General features: G+C 42.1%; 2 non-coding genes and 2 pseudogenes across 2 annotated transcripts; all 4 read left to right on the top strand.

Annotated features, from left to right (window-relative positions):
- The first annotated feature begins 11,632 nt into the window (after nucleotides 1–11,632).
- LOC119206542 (U2 spliceosomal RNA) lies at nucleotides 11,633–11,750 on the top strand (annotated as a pseudogene).
- Nucleotides 11,751–16,437: 4,687 nt separating this feature from the next.
- Nucleotides 16,438–16,608, top strand: LOC119206541 (U2 spliceosomal RNA; annotated as a pseudogene).
- A 3,927-nt stretch (nucleotides 16,609–20,535) lies between these two features.
- LOC119206540 (U1 spliceosomal RNA) lies at nucleotides 20,536–20,698 on the top strand. The gene has a single exon (XR_005118200.1). It is a non-coding gene; the product is annotated as a U1 spliceosomal RNA (small nuclear RNA).
- A 534-nt stretch (nucleotides 20,699–21,232) lies between these two features.
- LOC119206543 (U5 spliceosomal RNA) lies at nucleotides 21,233–21,346 on the top strand. Its single transcript, XR_005118201.2, has one exon. It is a non-coding gene; the product is annotated as a U5 spliceosomal RNA (small nuclear RNA).
- The last annotated feature ends 1,282 nt before the right edge of the window (nucleotides 21,347–22,628 follow it).

Genomic DNA, 22,628 nt, shown 5'->3' with positions numbered 1-22,628 from the left:
ACGACAAAAACAGTAAATGCCGACAAAAACACTTTGAAAAAAACCACTAAAATAAATGCAGGCCAATTCAACAGAACACTTTGCAAACGACTAAAACTAATGGGAAATTGCAACGACAAAAACAGTTAACACCGACAAAAACACTTTGAAAAAAACCACTAAAATAAATGCAGGCCAATTCAACAGAACACTTTGCAAACCACTAAAACTAATGGGAAATTGCAACGACAAAAACAGTAAATGCCGACAAAAACACTTTGAAAAAAACCACTAAAATAAATGCAGGCCAATTCAACAGAACACTTTGCAAACCACTAAAACTAATGGGAAATTGCAACGACAAAAACAGTTAACACAGACAAAAACACTTTGAAAAAAAACACTAAAATAAATGCGGGCCAATTCAACAGAACACTTTGCAAACCACTAAAACTAATGGGAAATTGCAACGACAAAAACAGTAAATGCCGACAAAAACACTTTGAATAAAACCACTAAAATAAATGCAGGCCAATTCAACAGAACACTTTGCAAACCACTAAAACTAATGGGAAATTGCAACGACGAAAACAGTAAATGCCGACAAAAACACTTTGAAAAAAAACACTAAAATAAATGCAGGCCAATTCAACAGAACACTTTGCAAACCACTAAAACTGATGGGAAATTGCAACGACGAAAAGAGTAAATGCCGACAAAAACACTTTGAAAAAAACACTAAAATAAATGCAGGCCAATTCAACAGAACACTTTGCAAACCACTAAAACTGATGGGAAATTGCAACGACAAAAACAGTAAATGCCGACAAAAACACTTTGAAAAAAACCACTAAAATAAATGCAGGCCAATTCAACAGAACACTTTGCAAACCACTAAAACTAATGGGAAATTGCAACGACGAAAACAGTAAATGCCGTCAAAAACACTTTGAAAAAAAACACTAAAATAAATGCAGGCCAATTCAACAGAACACTTTGCAAACCACTAAAACTAATGGGAAATTGCAACGACGAAAACAGTAAATGCCGACAAAAACACTTTGAAAAAAAACACTAAAATAAATGCAGGCCAATTCAACAGAACACTTTGCAAACCATTAAAACTAATGGGAAATTGCAACGACGAAAACAGTAAATGCCGACAAAAACACTTTGAAAAAAAACACTAAAATAAATGCAGGCCAATTCAACAGAACACTTTGCAAACCACTAAAACTGATGGGAAATTGCAACGACGAAAAGAGTAAATGCCGACAAAAACACTTTGAAAAAAAACACTAAAATAAATGCAGGCCAATTCAACAGAACACTTTGCAAACCACTAAAACTGATGGGAAATTGCAACGACAAAAACAGTAAATGCCGACAAAAACACTTTGAAAAAAACCACTAAAATAAATGCAGGCCAATTCAACAGAACACTTTGCAAACCACTAAAACTAATGGGAAATTGCAACGACAAAAACAGTAAATGCCGACAAAAACACTTTGAAAAAAACCACTAAAATAAATGCAGGCCAATTCAACAGAACTTTTTGCAAACCACTAAAACTGATGGGAAATTGCAACGACGAAAACAGTAAATGCCGACAAAAACACTTTGAAAAAAACCACTAAAATAAATGCAGGCCAATTCAACAGAACACTTTGCAAACCACTAAAACTGATGGGAAATTGCAACGACGAAAACAGTAAATGCCGACAAAAACACTTTGAAAAAAACCACTAAAATAAATGCAGGCCAATTCAACAGAACACTTTGCAAACCACTAAAACTAATGGGAAATTGCAACGACAAAAACAGTTAACACCGACAAAAACACTTTGAAAAAAACCACTAAAATAAATGCAGGCCAATTCAACAGAACACTTTGCAAACGACTAAAACTGATGGGAAATTGCAACGACGAAAACAGTAAATGCCGACAAAAACACTTTGAAAAAAACCACTAAAATAAATGCAGGCCAATTCAACAGAACACTTTGCAAACCACTAAAACTAATGGGAAATTGCAACGACAAAAACAGTAAATGCCGACAAAAACACTTTGAAAAAAACCACTAAAATAAATGCAGGCCAATTCAACAGAACACTTTGCAAACCACTAAAACTGATGGGAAATTGCAACGACGAAAAGAGTAAATGCCGACAAAAACACTTTGAAAAAAACACTAAAATAAATGCAGGCCAATTCAACAGAACACTTTGCAAACCACTAAAACTGATGGGAAATTGCAACGACAAAAACAGTAAATGCCGACAAAAACACTTTGAAAAAAACCACTAAAATAAATGCAGGCCAATTCAACAGAACACTTTGCAAACCACTAAAACTAATGGGAAATTGCAACGACGAAAACAGTAAATGCCGTCAAAAACACTTTGAAAAAAAACACTAAAATAAATGCAGGCCAATTCAACAGAACACTTTGCAAACCACTAAAACTAATGGGAAATTGCAACGACGAAAACAGTAAATGCCGACAAAAACACTTTGAAAAAAAACACTAAAATAAATGCAGGCCAATTTAACAGAACACTTTGCAAACCACTAAAACTAATGGGAAATTGCAACGACAAAAACAGTTAACACAGACAAAAACACTTTGAAAAAAACCACTAAAATAAATGCGGGCCAATTCAACAGAACACTTTGCAAACCACTAAAACTAATGGGAAATTGCAACGACGAAAACAGTAAATGCCGACAAAAACACTTTGAATAAAACCACTAAAATAAATGCAGGCCAATTCAACAGAACACTTTGCAAACCACTAAAACTAATGGGAAATTGCAACGACGAAAACAGTAAATGCCGACAAAAACACTTTGAAAAAAAACACTAAAATAAATGCAGGCCAATTCAACAGAACACTTTGCAAACCACTAAAACTGATGGGAAATTGCAACGACGAAAAGAGTAAATGCCGACAAAAACACTTTGAAAAAAACACTAAAATAAATGCAGGCCAATTCAACAGAACACTTTGCAAACCACTAAAACTGATGGGAAATTGCAACGACAAAAACAGTAAATGCCGACAAAAACACTTTGAAAAAAACCACTAAAATAAATGCAGGCCAATTCAACAGAACACTTTGCAAACCACTAAAACTAATGGGAAATTGCAACGACGAAAACAGTAAATGCCGTCAAAAACACTTTGAAAAAAAACACTAAAATAAATGCAGGCCAATTCAACAGAACACTTTGCAAACCACTAAAACTAATGGGAAATTGCAACGACGAAAACAGTAAATGCCGTCAAAAACACTTTGAAAAAAAACACTAAAATAAATGCAGGCCAATTCAACAGAACACTTTGCAAACCACTAAAACTAATGGGAAATTGCAACGACGAAAACAGTAAATGCCGACAAAAACACTTTGAAAAAAACCACTAAAATAAATGCAGGCCAATTCAACAGAACACTTTGCAAACCACTAAAACTAATGGGAAATTGCAACGACGAAAACAGTAAATGCCGACAAAAACACTTTGAAAAAAAACACTAAAATAAATGCAGGCCAATTCAACAGAACACTTTGCAAACCACTAAAACTAATGGGAAATTGCAACGACGAAAACAGTAAATGCCGTCAAAAACACTTTGAAAAAAAACACTAAAATAAATGCAGGCCAATTCAACAGAACACTTTGCAAACCACTAAAACTAATGGGAAATTGCAACGACGAAAACAGTAAATGCCGACAAAAACACTTTGAAAAAAACCACTAAAATAAATGCAGGCCAATTCAACAGAACACTTTGCAAACCACTAAAACTGATGGGAAATTGCAACGACGAAAAGAGTAAATGCCGACAAAAACACTTTGAAAAAAACACTAAAATAAATGCAGGCCAATTCAACAGAACACTTTGCAAACCACTAAAACTGATGGGAAATTGCAACGACAAAAACAGTAAATGCCGACAAAAACACTTTGAAAAAAACCACTAAAATAAATGCAGGCCAATTCAACAGAACACTTTGCAAACCACTAAAACTAATGGGAAATTGCAACGACGAAAACAGTAAATGCCGTCAAAAACACTTTGAAAAAAAACACTAAAATAAATGCAGGCCAATTCAACAGAACACTTTGCAAACCACTAAAACTAATGGGAAATTGCAACGACGAAAACAGTAAATGCCGACAAAAACACTTTGAAAAAAAACACTAAAATAAATGCAGGCCAATTTAACAGAACACTTTGCAAACCACTAAAACTAATGGGAAATTGCAACGACAAAAACAGTTAACACAGACAAAAACACTTTGAAAAAAACCACTAAAATAAATGCGGGCCAATTCAACAGAACACTTTGCAAACCACTAAAACTAATGGGAAATTGCAACGACGAAAACAGTAAATGCCGACAAAAACACTTTGAATAAAACCACTAAAATAAATGCAGACCAATTCAACAGAACACTTTGCAAACCACTAAAACTAATGGGAAATTGCAACGACGAAAACAGTAAATGCCGACAAAAACACTTTGAAAAAAAACACTAAAATAAATGCAGGCCAATTCAACAGAACACTTTGCAAACCACTAAAACTGATGGGAAATTGCAACGACGAAAAGAGTAAATGCCGACAAAAACACTTTGAAAAAAACACTAAAATAAATGCAGGCCAATTCAACAGAACACTTTGCAAACCACTAAAACTGATGGGAAATTGCAACGACAAAAACAGTAAATGCCGACAAAAACACTTTGAAAAAAACCACTAAAATAAATGCAGGCCAATTCAACAGAACACTTTGCAAACCACTAAAACTAATGGGAAATTGCAACGACGAAAACAGTAAATGCCGTCAAAAACACTTTGAAAAAAAACACTAAAATAAATGCAGGCCAATTCAACAGAACACTTTGCAAACCACTAAAACTAATGGGAAATTGCAACGACGAAAACAGTAAATGCCGACAAAAACACTTTGAAAAAAAACACTAAAATAAATGCAGGCCAATTCAACAGAACACTTTGCAAACCATTAAAACTAATGGGAAATTGCAACGACGAAAACAGTAAATGCCGACAAAAACACTTTGAAAAAAAACACTAAAATAAATGCAGGCCAATTCAACAGAACACTTTGCAAACCACTAAAACTGATGGGAAATTGCAACGACGAAAAGAGTAAATGCCGACAAAAACACTTTGAAAAAAACACTAAAATAAATGCAGGCCAATTCAACAGAACACTTTGCAAACCACTAAAACTGATGGGAAATTGCAACGACGAAAACAGTAAATGCCGACAAAAACACTTTGAAAAAAACCACTAAAATAAATGCAGGCCAATTCAACAGAACACTTTGCAAACCACTAAAACTAATGGGAAATTGCAACGACAAAAACAGTAAATGCCGACAAAAACACTTTGAAAAAAACCACTAAAATAAATGCAGGCCAATTCAACAGAACACTTTGCAAACCACTAAAACTGATGGGAAATTGCAACGACGAAAAGAGTAAATGCCGACAAAAACACTTTGAAAAAAACACTAAAATAAATGCAGGCCAATTCAACAGAACACTTTGCAAACCACTAAAACTGATGGGAAATTGCAACGACAAAAACAGTAAATGCCGACAAAAACACTTTGAAAAAAACCACTAAAATAAATGCAGGCCAATTCAACAGAACACTTTGCAAACCACTAAAACTAATGGGAAATTGCAACGACGAAAACAGTAAATGCCGTCAAAAACACTTTGAAAAAAAACACTAAAATAAATGCAGGCCAATTCAACAGAACACTTTGCAAACCACTAAAACTAATGGGAAATTGCAACGACGAAAACAGTAAATGCCGACAAAAACACTTTGAAAAAAAACACTAAAATAAATGCAGGCCAATTCAACAGAACACTTTGCAAACCATTAAAACTAATGGGAAATTGCAACGACGAAAACAGTAAATGCCGACAAAAACACTTTGAAAAAAAACACTAAAATAAATGCAGGCCAATTCAACAGAACACTTTGCAAACCACTAAAACTGATGGGAAATTGCAACGACGAAAAGAGTAAATGCCGACAAAAACACTTTGAAAAAAACACTAAAATAAATGCAGGCCAATTCAACAGAACACTTTGCAAACCACTAAAACTGATGGGAAATTGCAACGACAAAAACAGTAAATGCCGACAAAAACACTTTGAAAAAAACCACTAAAATAAATGCAGGCCAATTCAACAGAACACTTTGCAAACCACTAAAACTAATGGGAAATTGCAACGACAAAAACAGTTAACACCTGACAAAAACACTTTGAAAAAAACCACTAAAATAAATGCAGGCCAATTCAACAGAACTTTTTGCAAACCACTAAAACTGATGGGAAATTGCAACGACGAAAACAGTAAATGCCGACAAAAACACTTTGAAAAAAACCACTAAAATAAATGCAGGCCAATTCAACAGAACACTTTGCAAACCACTAAAACTGATGGGAAATTGCAACGACGAAAACAGTAAATGCCGACAAAAACACTTTGAAAAAAACCACTAAAATAAATGCAGGCCAATTCAACAGAACACTTTGCAAACCACTAAAACTAATGGGAAATTGCAACGACAAAAACAGTTAACACCGACAAAAACACTTTGAAAAAAACCACTAAAATAAATGCAGGCCAATTCAACAGAACACTTTGCAAACCACTAAAACTGATGGGAAATTGCAACGACGAAAACAGTAAATGCCGACAAAAACACTTTGAAAAAAACCACTAAAATAAATGCAGGCCAATTCAACAGAACACTTTGCAAACCACTAAAACTAATGGGAAATTGCAACGACAAAAACAGTTAACACAGACAAAAACACTTTGAAAAAAACCACTAAAATAAATGCGGGCCAATTCAACAGAACACTTTGCAAACCACTAAAACTAATGGGAAATTGCAACGACGAAAACAGTAAATGCCGACAAAAACACTTTGAATAAAACCACTAAAATAAATGCAGGCCAATTCAACAGAACACTTTGCAAACCACTAAAACTAATGGGAAATTGCAACGACGAAAACAGTAAATGCCGACAAAAACACTTTGAAAAAAAACACTAAAATAAATGCAGGCCAATTCAACAGAACACTTTGCAAACCATTAAAACTAATGGGAAATTGCAACGACGAAAACAGTAAATGCCGACAAAAACACTTTGAAAAAAAACACTAAAATAAATGCAGGCCAATTCAACAGAACACTTTGCAAACCACTAAAACTGATGGGAAATTGCAACGACGAAAAGAGTAAATGCCGACAAAAACACTTTGAAAAAAACACTAAAATAAATGCAGGCCAATTCAACAGAACACTTTGCAAACCATTAAAACTAATGGGAAATTGCAACGACGAAAACAGTAAATGCCGACAAAAACACTTTGAAAAAAAACACTAAAATAAATGCAGGCCAATTCAACAGAACACTTTGCAAACCACTAAAACTGATGGGAAATTGCAACGACGAAAAGAGTAAATGCCGACAAAAACACTTTGAAAAAAACACTAAAATAAATGCAGGCCAATTCAACAGAACACTTTGCAAACCACTAAAACTGATGGGAAATTGCAACGACAAAAACAGTAAATGCCGACAAAAACACTTTGAAAAAAACCACTAAAATAAATGCAGGCCAATTCAACAGAACACTTTGCAAACCACTAAAACTAATGGGAAATTGCAACGACGAAAACAGTAAATGCCGTCAAAAACACTTTGAATAAAACCACTAAAATAAATGCAGGCCAATTCAACAGAACACTTTGCAAACCACTAAAACTAATGGGAAATTGCAACGACGAAAACAGTAAATGCCGACAAAAACACTTTGAAAAAAAACACTAAAATAAATGCAGGCCAATTCAACAGAACACTTTGCAAACCATTAAAACTAATGGGAAATTGCAACGACGAAAACAGTAAATGCCGACAAAAACACTTTGAAAAAAAACACTAAAATAAATGCAGGCCAATTCAACAGAACACTTTGCAAACCACTAAAACTGATGGGAAATTGCAACGACGAAAAGAGTAAATGCCGACAAAAACACTTTGAAAAAAACACTAAAATAAATGCAGGCCAATTCAACAGAACACTTTGCAAACCATTAAAACTAATGGGAAATTGCAACGACGAAAACAGTAAATGCCGACAAAAACACTTTGAAAAAAAACACTAAAATAAATGCAGGCCAATTCAACAGAACACTTTGCAAACCACTAAAACTGATGGGAAATTGCAACGACGAAAAGAGTAAATGCCGACAAAAACACTTTGAAAAAAACACTAAAATAAATGCAGGCCAATTCAACAGAACACTTTGCAAACCACTAAAACTGATGGGAAATTGCAACGACAAAAACAGTAAATGCCGACAAAAACACTTTGAAAAAAACCACTAAAATAAATGCAGGCCAATTCAACAGAACACTTTGCAAACCACTAAAACTAATGGGAAATTGCAACGACGAAAACAGTAAATGCCGTCAAAAACACTTTGAAAAAAAACACTAAAATAAATGCAGGCCAATTCAACAGAACACTTTGCCAACCACTAAAACTAATGGGAAATTGCAACGACGAAAACAGTAAATGCCGACAAAAACACTTTGAAAAAAACCACTAAAATAAATTCAGGCCAATTCAACAGAACACTTTGCAAACCACTAAAACTAATGGGAAATTGCAACGACAAAAACAGTTAACACCGACAAAACACTTTGAAAAAAACCACTAAAAGAACCCAGCGAGTTCTCGCGAGATGGCGGGTCGCTATCGCTCGGGTCTAACTCTCACGTCTAATCGGCTCGCTTCGGCCCACTGGGCTCCACGGAACACGCGTTAGCCCCGTGAGGTCCATCCGTGCGTGCAGCACCCCGATCGGCCACAAGCATGCACAAACCGACAGAAAACAAAAATCACACACACATTCACACCATAAAGACTCGAAATAATAAACGAAATTCAAGCTCAAACGATCACAATCAAACAATTCACCTCACGCTCCGTTCACTCCGCACTCCTTCCACTCAGAGAGAGAGAGAGAGAGAGAGAGATTTTTTTTTGATTTTTAAAAAACCTTTATTTTTTCGTAAAGCAATATCAATTTTTAGACAATCTAACGGTATATAATTTATTTAATATAATCAATTTGGACGATCTGGAGTCTCTTTTCCAATGGGCCGCCCCGCTCAGGAACCTCCTCAGCCGGACTGACGCCTCACTCGGTCCCGGTTGTGCTCCCCCCTTCTCGGTTGAGCTTGAGGAGGAACTTTCTCAGCCTGTAGACTGTAGAGAGAGAGAGAGAGAGAGAAAGAGACAGAGACGGAGCAAGAGGGAGCCAGAGAGCCAGAGACGGAGCGAGAGGAATAGATTGATTTTTTTTTTAAACGCTTTATTTACATCTTTATAGTCCTTTAAAATTCAGACGTGCTAAAAGTTCACGTTGTTTTGTTTTCCTTTAAAAAAGTACACATTTCTTTAAAAACTGGAGCAAACACCAATTCATTTTCGATTACAGAACAAACAACATCATTAAAACACCAGCGTTGTTTAAAAGCGTCTACGTCTCCAATGTGCTTATAAAAACTGAACTCGAGCCAGAGTCTGGCCCTGATGTTCCCCAGCCACACTGCCCTGGCTTCCTGCCCCTCTCCGCTCTTTACCTTGGCTTTCCGGCTTAGGTAGATGGCCATTTTTGCTTCTCCCGAGAGATAGTTGAGGAGCTGCAACTTTTCTTTTTCTGTTTTCTTGTAGGTAGCTCCCATGATAAAAATTTTCTCTGTAAAAACCACATTAAAAAGACTAAAAACCAATGTTAAAAGAGAGAAGAAACTCGCAAGTCTCTTGCACTCTTTAAAAACATGATAAATAGTCTCTCGGAGGTCATAGAAGGGGCACTTGCTCAGAACAGTGGGGTTGATGACAGAAATAAAAGCACTGGAGGCGACAGCACCATGTAAAATTCTCCACTAGAGGTCGGCAGTCCGTTTTTTTAGGGGAGGTTTGTATAAAATCCTCCACTGTGGGCCAGGTCCATTTTGTCCCAGTCTGTTTGACCACACAGTGGGGAGCCTGTTGCATAGTCCAGCCCGGTTTATGCCCTTGACACAGAGTCTTCTTATCTGCTTCGTGTAATGTCAGCGCCTCCGGGCGTGTTGTAGCGAGCAGGGGGCCGGTGAGGTCCCCCAGCCCCGGGCTCAAGTAGATCTCGGGGAAAGGGTCTGCAGGGTAAGGCTCCACTTGGCTCTGGCTGTAGTTTTTGAGGAGGGTCCTTTCTTCTCCTGTCAGCCCCTGGTTCCACAGCTCAAGGACCCTCCTTGCCACTCGGACGGAATGCAGTCCCAGTAAAGAGCCCAGGGCCAGGGCGTCGTTCAGAATCGGCCCCACTGCGTCCACCAGCTGCTGCATGCACAGGACTCGTGCCCTCAGCAGCGCCCCCGTCCGGCCAGGGGTACTACTGCTGCAGATGTCCAGCTTCGCTACATGAATCAAAGGTTCTCTCAACAACCAGTACAGAGAGGAAGACTGTGGGCACCTTTTACGATTAAAGAACTTTAAATAATTAGAATCAATTAAAAACAGAGCAGTATCCAGCCTCATGTTGTTTGCACGCCTGAGAATGCAGCTGGCCACGTCTCTCCACACTAAATCATCTAGATCTGTGACCTGTATTTTTGTATAAACTGGAGTCTAAAAGTGGCCGTCCGGCTGGCCAGGTGGACGAAGCCCTGTCCCCCCTCCTCCCTGGCTAAAAACAGCACCCCTTGTGGCACCCAGTGTAGACCCCCCCAAAAGAAATCTACAATTTTTTTGTATGTGGGCCAGGAAGCCCAAGGGAGGGTCTAAACAAGTGATTCGGTGCCACAACTGAGATGCAATCAAGTTGTTTAAAAACAGAATTCTATCTTTAAAAGACATTTGAGGGAGCAGCAAATCCATTTAGAAAGTTTCCCCTCAATTCTTTCTCTGACGCCCTCCTAATTCTTCTGGATTATGCTCTCTTGTCTGAGATATATTCCAAGGTATCTAAAGCCGTCCTTCTTCCACACTATGTTCTGGGGAAGTATTCGCGCCTCCCGCCAGAGACGTGTCCGCCGCGGGCCCCGCCTGCGGAGCGGAGGCGGCGACGGCGGCGGCCGCGGAGACGACGGAAGCGGAGGCGACGGAGGCGGCGGCGGCGGCGCGCACCTGCGACTATTGGAGGGCGCGAGGACAACAAGGGGTGGAGGGGGGTGACGGCTGAAAGCGTGACGTGTGTGCGACTACCGGAGGGCGGGGGGTGTGAAGGATGAACGCGTGACGTAGGCGCGTACGTGCGTGCGACTACCGGAGGGCGGGGGGTGTGAAGGCTGAACGCGTGACGTAGGCGCGTACGTGCGTGCGACTACCGGAGGGCGGGGGGTGTGAAGGCTGAACGCGTGACGTAGGCGCGTACGTGCGTGCGACTACCGGAGGGCGGGGGGTGTGAAGGCTGAATGCGTGACGTAGGCGCGTACGTGCGTGCGACTACCGGAGGGCGGGGGGTGTGAAGGCTGAACGCGTGACGTAGGCGCGTACGTGCGTGCGACTACCGGAAGCAAACATTCTAGTGTCATCGCTTCTCGGCCTTTTGGCTAAGATCAAGTGTAGTATCTGTTCTTATCAGAGGAAGTCAGAGCTGTGCGGTGTATGGAGCAGCGGGTGGAGGGTTCGATTTGACGCTACACACCCAAGCCCTGTACGATAGAGTGATGGAGACCGCGAGGGAAAAAGCGGAAGAAGAGCCCTTCTCAAAGTTCCGAGTCGAGGCGCTCTGCAAGAGGAATTAAAAAATTATTACAGTCCATATGTACAACCCATATGTGGGCGATGAGTCAGTAATTTCCTGGTTGGCGAAGTATGGGAAGGTGGAGTCCTCAGTGAGATACCTGAGGGACAGTTTCGGCATCTTGTCTGGGCGACGGCAATTTAAAGTTCATCTAGAAGACAATCCTGGTGGCTGCGGTGGGTTACGGCATCCTTCGGCTTATTTTAGCATTGGAGAAGACAGGGGTTTCCTCTTTTACTCCGGTCAACCCAGTTTTTGCAGACAATGCCGCAGTTTTGGGCACATTGCGACGGACTGCACTGAAGGTCGATGCCGCAACTGTGGTGGAAGGGGACATAGCGTGGCCACGTGTGGGGCCCCATAGACCTGTCATGGCTGCGGAGGAGAGGGGCACATTGTCCGGGACTGCCCAGTTCGAGCGCGAAGCTATGCGGAGGTGGCAGTACAGGAAGAGGTCTCAATCCTTACCCCATTGGAGGAGGCGTTGCAGGGGCTTTCCGAAGAGGATGGACGGGTTGCTGCAAGGGATGACGCTGCAATGAACGAGGCCGGCGCAAATGTGGGTGAGGAGCAGATGGACACACAGGTGGTAGTGGGCCTGGGAGACTCTCTGCCGCTGATGGGGTCCTGGGCGGATTGTGTGGTCAGCTCAGAGGAGGAGGACACCAGAAACGAAACAGCAAAGGGGTCAGGAAGAGGAGCACTTCATCCGGAGGTGAGCTGGCTAAGTCCTCGGCAGAGTCAACTGAGGCAAGACCACAGGTGCAGAGGCCAAATAGGAGAAAGAAGAAGTTGGCAACAAAATGTGCAAGGGAGGATGACGGCAAATCCCCCCTGAAGGTAACCCCAGTAACCGAGTCGGACATTAGAAGCCAACAGTCTTCTGGGCAGACTACATTGGAGGCTGAAGGAACTGAAAATGGGGAGGGGACTCAACGGACGGAGCTGCCCCGGAATAGTTCACAAAGCCCAGTACAGCTTATGGTGACAAAGGACAGGCATATGCTGCAGGAGGTTTCCCAACAAAGACCGACTGGAAGAAGGATTTGGACCAACACCAGACAAGCAGGGGACCGAGGGTAATGGGGCGGAAGGGGAACATCTATGATGTATTGAATGGCCTTATTTTCAGTACTGACCATAAATGTCAGGGGTATGAGGAATGTGGTGAAGAGGGCAAGTATTTACCAATACCTGTTTCAGACGCCTTTACATGTTTGCTTTCTGCAGGAAGTGCATCTGAGGGATGGTGGGGATGTCAGGGCCTTTTCGGAGGCCTGGCTCAAGGCCGAGTCCAGATGGGGAGTCGGGGGGGTACACTCCTCAGGGGTCGGAATCCTCTTTGAGAATAAAGAGTTTCAAATTCGGGACAGTTTTTCAGTGGTCCAGGGGAGGGTCCTGGTGGTGGATGCATTTTGGAGGGGAGTTTCATTTAGATTTATTAATGTGTATGCACCAGCGGAGCCGAAGGGACGTAAGGCCCTATTTATTGCACTAACAGAGGTGTGTGTCACAAACAACGTGGTGGTTCTAGGGGGGGATTTCAATGTCTCTTTTGAGGGGTCGGGGGATTTTAGTTTGCCGTATTTGACAGATTTGGTGAAGGGGTTCATGCTGAAAGACGGGTACAGGGCTGTGGAGCCAACAGGGGAGGGTACAACATGGTCAAATTCACGGGGTGCAAATAGTAGGATTGATTTTGTTTTTGTGCTGTTGCTGTACGTAAGGCAGTTGTGAGACCAGTGTGATTCTCTGACCACAACCAACTGGAGGTGGCCTTTTTAGTGGTGGCCCCAAGTTTTGGAAGGGGGTACTGGAAGTTAAATTGTAGGGTTTTGGGGGAGGAGGCTTTCCGTATAGCCTTCATTTCACACTATGAGGGGTGGGTCTCACTGAAGCCCTTTTTTGGCAATATTGTGGACTGGTGGGAATACATAAAGGTAGACATCAGGAGGTTGACGGTTGAATATTGTTCAGAAAGAGCAAGGGAAGAGAGGGGGGGTTTTAGGAGGCTTCAACAGGAGTTGCATACTTTAATGGAGGCAGAGAACAAGAGGGGAATACGGGATAAGCAGAGGTACAGGGAAGTGAGGGAACAATTGGGCCTGTATTTTAAAGGGAAAGCTGATGACTTCCTGAAAAGATATAGGATGGAATCATTAAATGTGGCAGAGACCTGTACACCCATGTTTTTTAAACAGGTGAGGGATGCCCGGTCAAGGGCGTGTATTCCCGGGCTACGGGAGAAAGATGGTAACCTTGTCTCGGATCCAAGAGGCATGGTTGGGATTGCCTCCAAATTTTTTGGGGATACCATGGGGCCACAAGAGGTGGACGGACCAGAAGAAGGAGGTTTTTTAAAGGGCCTTGAGGTTAAGGTGCCAGGGGAAGTGGTGGAGGCCTTAGAACGTCCGGTGGGTCTTGCGGAATTGGAGGAAGCTATGAGAGGGTTGGGAGCGGGAAAGGTGCCGGGGATTGATGGGTTACCAAAGGAATTTTATGCAACTTTTTGGGGAATCCTGGGGGAGGATTTTTTTTAAAGTAGTGGGGTCAGTGATAGAAGGGGGGCTGTTGGGGAAGACAATGAGGGAGGGGGTGTTGACACTGTTACACAAAAAAGGGGAAAAAGAGGACCTGGGAAATTTCAGGCCAATAACTCTCCTCTGCGTTGATTACAAGATCATCGCCAGAGTGTTGGCTAGACGACTCCGATCGGCTCTACCTCATGTGGTAAATGTGGATCAGACATGCAGGGTGGAGGGGAGACACATCCAATGGAATTTAGGGCTGGTGAGGGATTGTATCCACTGGGCGGAGGAACGTGGGGTGCCTCTCATGCTGGTGGGGTTGGACATGGAAAAGGCGTTTGATAGGGTCAACCAAGGTTTTTTGGCAGCTGTCTTAGAGAGGATGGGTTTCGGACCAATTTTTCAGAGGTGGTCAGGGATTATGTATACAGGGGTTGGGAGTAGGGTGGAAGTGAATGGGCATATGGGGGATCTGGTGCCACAGCCAACAGGGGTGAGGCAAGTGTGTCCACTCTCACCACTGCTTTTTGTTTTATATGTTGAACCTCTAGCTTTAGCTATTAGGGCGGATGCTGAGGTTAAAGGATTGCGCCTTCCAGGAGGGGGAGAAAGAGACTTGAGGATGTCTCAGTATGCAGATGACATGACTCTATTTTTAACAACGGAGAGCTCCTTGCTTCGTGTTTTGGACATCTTGGAGTCCTTTTCCAAAGTATCCGGGGCAAAGGTCCATGTGGGAAAATCCAAAGTCAAGTATTTTGGACCATGGAAGGGGAGAGGGGGGGTGCAGTTTGGATTGTCAGAGTGCCAGGGTCCAATGAGAATACTGGGGGTGGATTTCGATAAAAGCGAGAGTGGGCGGGTGAACTGGAGAAGGCGACTGGCTGGTGTGAGGTCAAGAATAGGGCTGTGGAAGACCCAACGTTTATCCTTAACTGGGAGGGTTTTGGCACTCAAGGCGTATGTTTTCCCGCTGCCTCCGGAGTATAGGAGAAGATTGGTGTGGGATGTTTTCTCCTTTGTGTGGGGGGGATATGAGTATGTGAGGAGGGACTGGATGAAGCAAGGCGTAACAGAGGGTGGGAGGGGAGTGCCTGATGTTCCGCTTAAATTAGATGTTCTTTTCTTTTCTTTTTGCTGCAATGGGGTAAGATCCCCCAGTGGGCACTGGTACCACGTGCTGCTCATGTTTTGGCTGTCCTTTCCCCTGAGTAATTTGGTGAAATGGGAGAATGGGCGGCCGAAAGGGGAAATTATTCCACCACATTACAAGCAGATGATAGGCTGGGCTAAGAGGCACAAGGAGTGCGGGGAAGGGGACCTATGTCTGGATCATAGGAGGCTATACAAGGCCTTACTGGCAAAACAGGGACCTGTGAGGGTTCTCGGAGTCGGCAGAGACGAGTGGAGTTTTACGCAGCACAAGGAGCTGCCAAACCGACTGAAAGACATCAACTGGCTATGCCTACATAAGAGGATGCCTGTGAGGGATACTTTGTACAGGCATGGCCTGTCAAGGCTACGCTCCTGTCCACTGTTAGGTTGCGGCAGAGACGAGGATTTGTGCCATGTTTTTTGGGGATGTGGGTTTGCAAGAGCAATGTGGGGAGAGCTGGGGTTATTTTTTCCGAGATTAGGGAGACTGTTTTATGAGGTTTTGATGTTGGGTGTGGGATTAAGAAGACGAGGGAGGGAGGGATTTTTGTTGTGGTTAATTCTGTCAATGGGGAAGGCAGCACTGTGGGATGCCAGAATGGCCCTTATTAAAAGTAATGAGGGAAACAAGGTAGAAAGTATTGTCGCGAGGGTGAGGGAGAAGCTGCGCCAGATGAAAAGGGGGGAGGAGGAAAAGTATGGCTACCATGCAGCTAAGGAACGATGGAAGGGAGTGTGGCCCTAGGTGGTAGGGTTTGAGTTCTACAAACTGTATTATGTATGAGTTCTGCATTGTATTATCTACAACACATCAGTCCGTGGGGTCGGCAATCTCTTTTTTCTTCAAGGCGTTTTTATTGTATTTTTGCTGGTGTAATGGATGATGTAAGGTAATGATGTGTAATTAAATTTTTTTTTTTTTTAAATCTGTTCTTATCAGTTTAATATCTGATACGTCCTCTATATGAGGACTACATATTAAGCCGATTTTTAGCTCTGGGAGATGAAAAAGGGGCTTGCTCTGTTCACTTCAAGCATTGACCCGGTATTGCAGCACTTCCGGGAATGGTGCAACTTTCATCTTGTGAAAAAAATAACTGGTGACCCAATTCAGTGGTGTAGTCTAGCTAGTTGGTTTTGCTCTGTGTACAAGTCTCAACTGGAGATAGTCCTTTAGGCTGAGACTTTTGGCAAGCAAATGATATGTTTACTCATCAATTGTGCCTTTATTTTGCATTTCTCACTGATCACTGAAATTCACTGATCTGTGAGGACGGCGCCATCCGGGAACCGTCACCCCAAGTGCTCTGTCTGGGAATACCATCCCTGTCTCTGTCACTACCAACTTAAACTTACCTGGCAGGGGATACCAATGATCACAAAGGTGGTTCACCTAGGGAATGGCTTCATCTATACCCCGTAGAAATGCAGTCCGTTTTGAGCTGCAGGACAACCTGGAAATGGACAGACTTCGTTTCAGCCGAAACGTCATCCAGAAGGAATGGAGCTTCACCCCGCAACAACTGGACTATGTTTTTGCCCTTCCTGGAAAGAGAACCTTTGAGGTAATCTTTACTTCTTATGCCTTGTTTGAGCAATGTATCAAACGTTTTGTCCAGAAAAAAGACAACAACCCTAGACTTTAGAAAGTCCATCTCATTCCTCTATCCGAGCGTGAATCAAAAGCTGTCATTGTCATTATGTACTCGGGAAAAGTTACTACTGAAGACATGGTTGTCCTTCCATTGCTCTGTTTCCCGGAGTATGGAGCTGAAAGATGAAGATGGTTGCAGGACTGGAGCAAGGCGTTTTTACGTACGCCTGAAGAGAGGCAGAGACTGTGGAAAACTTCAGCACCTCCCTTCCAACATTTAGCTTGGTCCAATTAGGGGCCACATCTTCTAAGCTGGACAACCCAAAAACTGTAGGAAGTGTAGCTCCTCAACTCATCTTGCAGCAAATTGCACTACGACCTTCTGCAGGAACTGCAAGACCACCAACCATACTACCAAAGACTGTGATCAACCAATGAGATGTAACCTTTGTGGCTCTAATATTCATGTATTCAGAGATTGCCTTGAATCATATGAAAATCGAGCCAGAGGCTTTAACCAAAACGTCCCCTCCTCCAATCCACGGCCTGAGCAAGACCCAAACAACACTAAACCGGAACCTTCAAATCAGAACCCAGAGCAACTGGGGCTCTTTGGTCACGACCGCCCTCAAGCAACAGAAGGAGTCAATCAGCAGCCCCCCTTCCCCCCAGAGGTTTGCAGAGAGACCAGAATGGAGTGCCACAAACCGGATACTAATGAGAGGTTTTGCGCCCAATCCCCCCAGATCACTCAACAGGTGCAACCTGACCAATTAAACATGGACATTGAGAAACCCCAAGAGGCTCTACCAGCCGGACCAACAACGCAGCCTTCAACGTGTGAGGGTCCTGTTTGATCTAAGGATTGCAGACAATTACTGGACACGATACTAGCAGACGCCACACACCCTGGCCACACAGTTTGCACACCACCCCATGACGACAATCAGACACCATTGGGGGACACAGAGAAACCCCCCACCCTTCCCAACTCCTCCCTGGAGAGTACACCATCCCGAAAGAGGCCTCAGAATCCAGCAGTGGATACGTCCAATTCCAGCCAAGAACTTCAGGTGTGGTCCGACCCGCTGTCCACCTCGTCCTCTTTCCTGGACCCCCAGTCTCTGTCCACTTTCTCAGCCACCACCCAAATGAGTTGTAGCATGGGCAGGGCAGAGGAGAGTATTAGAGGCCAAAGGAAGAAGAAGAAGAAGAAAAAAGAGATTGCCGACCCCACGGACTGATGTGTTGTAGAACTTTGATCTTCATCCCCCTAAAAATAAATAAAAAAGGGTAATGCCATTCCTCAAGGTAGTCACTATTAACACTAGAGGCCTCAATGACCCCACCAAATGTCAGTCTGTATTCAGTTTTCTTCACAGAAGTGAGGGGGACATATTTCTACTCCAGGAGTGTTCGATTAGTTTTAAGAGAAATTACAAACTATACAAAAACAGATGTACATTTGGACCGTCAGTATGGTCAGGAGACAACCAAAACAGAGCCTCTGGGGTTGCAATACTCTTCAGAGGCCAACATATTGTTATCCAAAAAGTAGATAGCAGTAGATGGCAGACTGCTAATGGTGGACATAGAAGGGAGGGGGATCAGATTAAGGGTTATAAACATCTACTGCCCCACTGAGCTGCAGGAACGTGTAAAAGTGCTCCAAGCTATTCAACCTTTAGCTCACTGCGGGAGGGAAGTTATTGTTGGGGGAGACTTTAACTGTATTTTTGACGCAGCAGACAGAAGATCAACCTCTGCTGTAAAATTAGATGCTAGTTCCCATACACTCCAAGGCATCATAAAAGATTACAAACTGGTTGATACAAAAAAATCCAACATCTCCTGGGTTTACTTGGACTAATGGGAGAACCTTCTCACGTGTAGATCTCTTGCTCACTACACCGGGAGTCACAACGCTTAACAGCACAATCGATCCTGCCCCCTTCTCAGACCACCAAAAACTTACCAGTGCCCTGGAAATACAGGGGCCGTGTGAGCTCGGTCCAGGTAACTGGAAACTAAACATAAGCCTGCTAGACAACAAAGAGGTGACAACTAGGTATAGGGAAAAATTTAACCAATGGCTCACCCTGCATATATTGTTTGACTCCTTGGGAGAATGGTGGGAGGATATTAAACGTAAAACGAGATGTTTTTTCATGTCCGAAAGGAAAAAAGCAGCTGTAAAAAAACGAGCTTTTCAAAAAAGAATGCAGGAAAAGTTACAACGTTACTACCTACTGCTACTGTCTGGCTATGAGGTGAATGAAGACATACAAAAACTGAAGAAAAAAGAATTGACAATTAGGGAGCTAACTATGGCAATGAAGAGCATGCAGTGCAGTAGAACCCCAGGTCACGACGGGTTACCAACAGAGTTCTATAACACCTTTTGGGATGAGCTAAAAGCTCCCTTACTGGCAGTGTTAAACGAAAGCTTCTTAAGAGGGGTTTTACCCACATCTCTACGAACAGGCTCCAGTTCTCTACTTTTTTAAAAAGGTGATAAGAAGGACCTGAAAAATTGGAGACCATTGACGTTGCTGGGAGTGGACCTTAAGATACTATCAAAGTCCCTCTTTTTCCGAATACAACCGCTGGTTAATCAATTGGTCGGAATAGAACAAACATGTGGGGTACAAGGCAGGTCCATGAACGACAACCTGGCCCTAGTCAGAGACGCCTATTTGTTTGCAAAAGATCGTAACCTCCCTCTATGCATATTGGGGCTAGACTTGGAGAAGGCTTTTAGTAGTGTAAGTCACCAGTACCTAAAAGCCATTTTGTCTCATTTTAAATACGGCAACCATTTTAGGACATGGCTAGACTTGCTGTATACCGATATAACAAGCACAGTCTCTATAAATAAAACAAATACAGTACCTTTTTTGATCAAATCAGGCGTTCGACAGGGTTGTCAACTTTCCCCCCCATTGTTTATCCTTGCAATAGAACCCCTAGCGTGTGTCTTAAGGAAATCCCATAATATCAGAGGCCTTCCCATGCCTGGGGCAACAGGAAAAGAGGCAAAACTTAGCTTGTACATGGACGACCTAACACTTATCCTCACAGACAATAGATCCGTAAGAGAGACATTGGCGATTTGTGACATTTCACTGCGGCTTCTGGAACCAAAATCAACAAAGAAAATGCTTCGCCTAAACTGGAGAGAGCCCGTGGAACATTTAGGCCGCATACAAAAAAACGACGTAATCAAAGTCCTAGGATTACAAATAGGTAAAGACATGGAAAACAATGCAGTGCAAAATGCCCCCGCCTTGCCTGCGGGGATAGTGAAACTACACAACACCTTTTTTGGTCATGCCCAGCAGCCAAAGGGTCTGGTTGATAGTGTCACCCTGGCTACAAGCATTATTCAAACTCCCTGTCTGTTATAATGACATAGCTTACGGCAGCCTTTAAAACTTTTAAAATTGAATTCGTTCACCCAGGGCGGGGCTCAGCCATTGCACTCCGGCTGTGTTGACCACTGCGAATTCCTCAAATGTGGGAATCTCGACTGCATAATTTGTGGTAGTAGGGGACTGCATCCACGCTCTTCCCTGATATTAGTGTAAAAGAAAAAACAGTGCTTTTCACTTGTATGCTTGCCCACATCTCTTTGAACTACAGTTGGTCCCCAAGATTGAGCCTCTTTGCCAACAATGGACCTGTTTACTCACGACTGGAGTGTTAACTCACTGATTGTATGAATTAACAGTAAACCAACAACATTTCAGGAGGACCTTACACTTTTGATTGATAAAAAATCAATGATTTTTGAGGTTTGTTTGCGGTGGTTCCATTTTCGGACAGAGGTGCCTAAAAGTGAAAAACAAACCAAGGTTCTGTTTACACATCACTGGAGTCGCTGATTAAGCTTTGGAACAAGTCTCAAATCACTGTCCGAATTTAAAGTGAAATCAACAAGATTTCAGCAGGAGCTTACACTTTTGACTGGAAAAAAATCATAGATTTTGAGAAAAGGGGGCTGGGAAATGGGTTAGGCATTGGACACCCGCAGCTCAACCACTCCCTACCGCAAGAGGGATTACTGGTTCGACAGGGATATAGGGCTGCCTTCCACCTGATTGTGCTACCAACTTTGGTTTCTCTTCAATACGCATAAGTCTTTCGCCTTTTACTAAAGACTTTCATGGAGAGGAACAACAATGAATTGACCTTATTTTTTGTCAGGCTCTGTTATTTGGCTAAGCCTCATGTACTTGTAAGAAAAAGAAACTAGTAGGACAGAAGAGCCTGTTGTTTGAGTAAACTTATTACTATAGTCTCTGGTTGAGCATTGGATCAAGTCTTAAATTACTGTCTGAATTCAGTGAAATCAGCAAGATTTACGCCGGAGCTTACACTTTTGATTGCAAAAAAACCCAATGATCTTTCAGGGCTGTTTGGGGTTGGTTCCATTTTCGGACAGAGGTGCCTAAAAGTGAAATCATTGTCAGAATTAAAAGTGAATTCAACAAGAGTTTATCAGGAGTTTACACTTTTGATTGGAAGGAAATAAAAAGTAACAATAATGGTCAAAACGTAGTTGAGTAAATCAGGTTCTAAAACTAAACCTAATCCTTCATACCATAATGATAATGATGAAAAAAGGTCATTGGCTTGATGGAAACAGTGTAAGCTAAAGCATTATTCATACATTCCGTTTTAGCTGTTTCTCCTTCTGCAAAAGCTTTGAAAGTAACAATAATGGTCAAAACGTAGTTGAGTTAATCAGGTTCTAAAACTAAACCTAATCCTTCATACCATAATGATAATGATGAAAAAAGGTCATTGGCTTGATGGAAACAGTGTAAGCTAAAGTATTAATCATTAAATTCCGTTTTAGCTGTTTCTCCTTCTGCAAAAGCTTTGAAAGTAACAATAATGGTCAAAACGTAAGTTGAGTGAATCAGGTTCTAAAACTTAACCTAATCCTTCATACCATAATGATAATGATGAAAAAAGGTAATTTGCTTGATGGAAACAGTTTAAGCTAAAGCATTCTTCATACAGTCCGTTTTAGCTGTTTCTCCTTCTGCAAAAGCTTTGAAAGTAACAACAATGGTCAAAACGTAGTTGAGTTAATCAGGTTCTAAAACCAAGCCTATTCCATCATACCATAATGATAATGATGAAAAAAGGTCATTGGCTTGATGGAAACAGTGTAAGCTAGAGCATTATTCATTAGATTTCGTTTTAGCTGTTTCTCCTTCTGCAAAAGCTTTGAAAGTAACAATAATGGTCAAAACGTAGTTGAGTTAATCAGGTTCTAAAACCAAGCCTATTCCATCATACCATAATGAAAATGATGAAAAAAGGTAATTTGCTTTATGGAAACAGTGTAAGCTAAAGCATTCTTCATACAGTCGGTTTTAGCTGTTTTCTCCTTCTGCAAAAGCTTTGAAAGTAACAATAATGGTCAAAACGTAGTTGAGTGAATCAGGTTCTAAAACTAAACCTAATCCTTCATACCATAATGATAATGATGAA

This window comes from Pungitius pungitius, chromosome 20 (assembly GCF_949316345.1).
Source record: "Pungitius pungitius chromosome 20, fPunPun2.1, whole genome shotgun sequence".
NCBI lineage: Eukaryota > Metazoa > Chordata > Actinopteri > Perciformes > Gasterosteidae > Pungitius > Pungitius pungitius.
This window is presented reverse-complemented; position numbering and strand designations above follow the sequence as displayed.